The sequence below is a fragment of the Octopus bimaculoides genome, chromosome 4, assembly GCF_001194135.2.
Source record: "Octopus bimaculoides isolate UCB-OBI-ISO-001 chromosome 4, ASM119413v2, whole genome shotgun sequence".
Lineage (NCBI taxonomy): Eukaryota > Metazoa > Mollusca > Cephalopoda > Octopoda > Octopodidae > Octopus > Octopus bimaculoides.
In genome coordinates, this window is record NC_068984.1 from 143,374,038 (window position 1) to 143,379,450 (window position 5,413).

General features: G+C 39.2%; 1 long non-coding RNA gene across 1 annotated transcript in view; it reads left to right on the forward strand.

Moving 5' to 3' along the window:
- The window catches only part of LOC106872919 (uncharacterized), a 123,003-nt gene that overhangs the window by 51,227 nt on the left and 66,363 nt on the right, over positions 1 to 5,413 (forward strand). The window lies entirely within an intron of this gene.

The window sequence follows — 5,413 nt, forward strand, 5'->3', positions numbered from 1 at the left end:
AGTTGATGCATACTACCTCTGGATCCTCTCCATTTTCTTCTTGCCGTATAAATAAAGGGTAAAACCACTTTTTACCCTCACCCATTTATTACATTCAGTAGTGTAATTGTCATGCAATGAAAAAAACACTTGTGTATTAATAATTGGGTATTCTACCAGCAGTATATTGGATAGATACTATCCCTTAGCTGGTTGGATTCACAACCTCTAACTCTCTTGGAATCATATATATATATATATACAAACTCCATTAACACTTAAAAAAACGAACTCGTTGGACAGACACAGAAGGAACCTAATTCTTGATCAGTTATCAACCGAAATGTTAATACTCAGTTTTGTAGTATTTAATGCATTTTTTTATTTATTGAGTAACTGAATGCCACGCATCCCGACTTTTATTAACAGTACGTTTTTGCATATATGTATGCATGCATAGATAGATCGATTTCCCTTATACATAGCAATATAAAAAAAACAATTATTAGAATCCAATATCACATGCTTTAGACTAAAGAATTCGGGAGCACAGTTGTACAGAGCGTTATATGAAATTAAATAAACGACAAAAGAACAGGAGTCACGTAATCACATTCAATATCTTACAGCTGTTTCTGCTATAAATGTCCGTGCACTCATATACATACATATATATATATATATATGTAAATGTACATATATGAGGTGTGTCTAAATATATATTCTTTTATTCTTTTACTTGTTTCAATAGGACTTATCCTTTGTAAGCCTAGTACTTATTCTGTCGGTGCCTTTTGCCTAACCTTTAAATTTTGAGGTCGTAAACAAACTAACATCGGTTGTCCAGCGATGGGGGGTGGCCAAACACAGACACACAAATACATTAGTACATATATATATATATATATATATATACACACACAAATATACGACGGGCTTCTCTCAGTTTCCGTTTACCAAATCCCCTCATATGGCTTTGGTCGGCCTGAAGCTATAGTAGAAGATACTTGCCCAAGGTACCATGCAGTGGGCCTGAACCCAGAACAATGTGGTTGGGAAGCAGTGTGTATTTATGTATGTATGTATGTATGTCTGCATGCATATTGTTCCAGCCTACCAAACGTATATACATTTTAATTTTGGTCCTTCCTCCATTTTTCGACGAACGGGAAGGTAGAAAAAGCCTTGAGTGGGGATATTCTTCACTTCTATACTTTCTGACTTCTCTCTTTCCGCTGACGGAATATTTTGCTTAGGGAACCTTTGCTCAATTCCTTGATGCACGTGCTTGGCTGTTCTTGAAAGAGCTCTACAGCCACTGTGTCTTCTTGTCATAACTACCCAGCACTATTCTTTTATTCTGTTACTTCTTGTTTCACTCATTTGACTGCGGCCATGTTGGATCACTGCCTTTAGTCTAACAAATCGACCCCAGGACTTTAATCTTTGTAAGCTTAGTACTTATTCTATCGGTTTTTTTTGCCGAACTGCTAGTTTTCAGAGACGTAAACACGCCAAGATCGATTGTCAAGCGATGGCTGGAGGACAAACACAGACACACAAGTGCATACATTCATACATACATACATACATACATACATACACACATATGTTTGTGACTTACCACACAGCCACGCCTGCGTCTAGGCTTATATTATCCATTTTATTTTCATTTGTAACGTGTGTGTGTGTGTGTGCGTGTGTGTGTGTGTGTGTGTGTGTGTGCGTGTGTGTGCGTGAGCATACATGTGAGTGTGCGTGTGTATAAGATTGGTATACATCTCGCCACTGGTATGAAACCATCGTGTCAGCCTTGCAGGAGCCTCTACTTGATCTAGCTCGCTCTAAATAGCAGCCAAACACCTGAATCACTTGCCACTTTATTTTTTTTTCAAAAACGGATACATTAAGCTTCAGAAAGAATATGGCCGAAAAATAGAGACAAGATAGCTAAAGCAGGGATGCGTTTCATCATAGGTCAGCTGAATCGGTGACGATCTCGGTTCAACCAAAAACAACAATAGTAATATCAATAACAACAAAAACGGTTGGGTTATTTTTGTCTCATAATAATCGGACAAACATATTTACAAGAGTAAAACATCTGGTTATTCTCTTTCTCTTCTTTCTTCCCTCCCTCCTCCCCTCTCACTTTATCCTCTGCCTCTTTCTCTATGTTTCCCTCACCTTCTCTCTCTCTCTCTCTCTCTCTCTCTCCATCTTTCTCCTCCGGTTGCCAACTGAGCTACATCCATTGCGCTGACATCCGACCATGCAATGAATCATTTGCGTATGGTATGCATCCTTGTACCTCTGCGTGTGTGTGTGTGTGTGTGTGTGTGTGTGTCTAAGGGGGGGGGGGTTGAGGTGTGGGGCGGAAGTGTTTGATTGGTTATTAATAACCAACGTGGAAGGCTGCTGAACGCAACATCCATAGACGCACTGTTTTTCACCATAGACCTGACCGGACCATCTGCTTGGCCCGACGGGATTTGCAACCAGCAAATGCTCCGATGCTACTACTACTACTACTACTACAACTACTACTACTACTACTACTACTACTACTACTACTACTACTACCACTAACCATTGCTGCTGTTCTTAAACTTTGCGGAGTTCGCAAAAGGTGGTATTAGATTATTTTACAGCAGCAGCAGCAGTAGCAGCAGCAGTAGCAGCAGCAGCAGTAGTAGTAGTAGTAGTAGCATTAGTAGTAGTAGTCGTGGTGGAAGGATGGGTGTGTGGGTGGGTGTTTGTTATTGATGGATCTCTATTCTTGCTTGCCTCGCTTTCGGCTAATTATCTTTAATGACTGCTGCAATTAATACGAAAGCAGAACATGATGATGATGACGATGGTAGTGGTGATGATGATGATTATGATGATGATGGTGGTGGTGGTGATGACGTCGATAACGATGAGACGTCGATGATGATGACAATGATGACGCGGCAAATGATGTTTTAATCTGTAAAAAAAATATAATCATTTGATGTTTTTTTTTTTTTTTTTCTTAATTTCAAGTAAATACTTTTTCCGTCTCAAATTTTTCTGGGATAGGATGACAAAGATGGCGGCAGTGGTGGTCGAGGTGGTGGTGATGGTGGTGGTGGTGGTGGTGGTGGTGGTGGTGGTGGTGGTGGTGGTGGTGGTTGTGGCGGCGACAACGGTGATGAATGTGATGACGGTGATGACGGTGGTGCCGGTGGGTGGGGACGTCGTGAGTGTTAGAGGTAGATGGGGATGGAGGTGTATTGATGAATTCGAAACTGTTTTTTTTCTGTCTCTCTCTCTCTTACTTTGAGTAATCAACGCCGCTTTTGTGTGAGTGTGAGTGAGGAGACGTGATTATGTCCTACCAAACAGCTGACCTCACATGACCTCGCTATCAACTCTATAAAACAAGGTTAAACGGCAATAAAACCGCGCCATATTGTCAAATAATTTAGAAGCAATTAATTTCTTTTTTAATGGAATAATGATCTCTATTCACGAAACTCACATTATAGATATTGTTATAAGGATGGCGTTATAGTACATTTGTTGTTGTTGTTGTTGTTTTCGAAGCTGCTCTTGGAGTAGCAGCAGCAGCAGCAGTAGTAGTAGTCGTAGTAGCTAGTCATAGTAGCAGCAGTAGTAGCAGCAGCAGTAGTAGTAGTAGCAGAAATAGTAGTAGTAGTAGCAGCAGTAGTAGTAGTAGTAGTAGTAGTAGTAGTAGTAGTAGTAGCGGCAGCAGTATTAGTAGTATTAGTTGTTTTTGTTGTTGTTTACCCACAGCTTAGCTATGGCTGAAAGTGACTCAGTACGAGTGTTTGACCCTGGTATCATATCCCCACAGAGGTTTCTCCACATCAGAATGGAATACAAACCATAACATGATTACTTGCAATGATGATGATGATGATGATTGTAGTGATGATGATGATGATGATTTTATCATTAGAATATACAGTGATTAAGCAAGCATAGGTGGTTTTGTCATAACCACCCCTATCTAACACGAGGGTATCTAAAATTGCCTAGTGTGACGTTTAGTTTACTTTTAAGACTTTAGGGTATGATTCGAGGGCATCAGAAGGTACAACTAGATACAGGATCCGAATTGTTTCGTATTTAGGAAGTTTGTTTTGGGAATATTGCCCTAGATTTTGGCGTCCAAACATTGTTTCCTGACTTCATATACTGTGATAATCATTGAAAGGCTGACTGGACCAACAGCTCTTGTAATTCTAATTTTCCTTCAAATCCGCCATACTTCATACCGCTTCAACTCATTCAACCAAGAATGCTGATGCTCAGAAATTAATTCATTTTCAAAACAGACAGAATCATTAGCGCATTGGAATCGTTAGCGCATTGGAATCGTTAGCACTTTGCTATATTTCTTATATTTTAAGTTCTAACCGCACCAAATCCAACCTTTTTTTTTTATAAAGTACCAGTCAAGTACTGTCTCAATTGAATTCACTAATACCTTTGTGCCTTTGTAAGAAATCTCTATTTTGATTGGTGGAGAAGAGTGATGGTTAAACATAACTGATAGTGTGTAAAACGAATTAAAACATCTTGAGGCATTTAATTATGTTTCTATATTTCAAGCTCACATCCCAGAAATAGACTTGAAATGTTGTCTCCCAACGTCTATGAAATAACATATTTCGACCCCCAAATATTGGATCGAGATAATCAGCTGTAACAACCCCCATACTCGCTTACAAAATCTATGGCTGTACGCCTAGATTAGAAATAAATCTTGAAGGAAGAGTGGCATAAAACCACGACTTTCTTAAGGCAATCACGAGGTCAATGTGGTTGGTGAGTTTGGACATCTGTAGGATGGTACCTGTTTGGACAAAGAATCAGTTTCAACTCTTGTCATTCACTTCTGCTACAGTTCTGTACCATTAAGGTCGTACATCCAAGAAAGCCATTGTTTCCGAAGGCATATAAAAAATATGACATCTGCCATAAAAACCGCTGCATTACTATTCAATTATCTTCTAAATATCTGTTATGAAATGCTAACACAATTTCCCATCCAAATTTACAGGGATATCAATTAAAATACCTTGAAATTTAGATTTAAGGTTCCTGTCTCAAATCCTGAAAGATTTTAAGCAGTGAAGACTAATCTCAGAAAAAAACCGCTGATAACATTTTTTCTCAAGAAAAATGTTTCGTTTTGCTTCCCCCTTAGAAACGTTTTGCCATCTTTAACTTGTTTCGGTCATTAGACTGCGGCCATGCAGGAGCACTGCTTTGGAGAAATTTTAGTCGAAGGAATAAACCCCAATACGTTTTTGTTTTTATGTTACGCCTGGTACTTATTGTATCGGTCGCTTATGCTCAGCTGCTAATTTACGAGGATGTGAACACACCAGCATCAATTGTAAAACAGTGGTGGTGGACAAACACAGACGCAAAGATACAG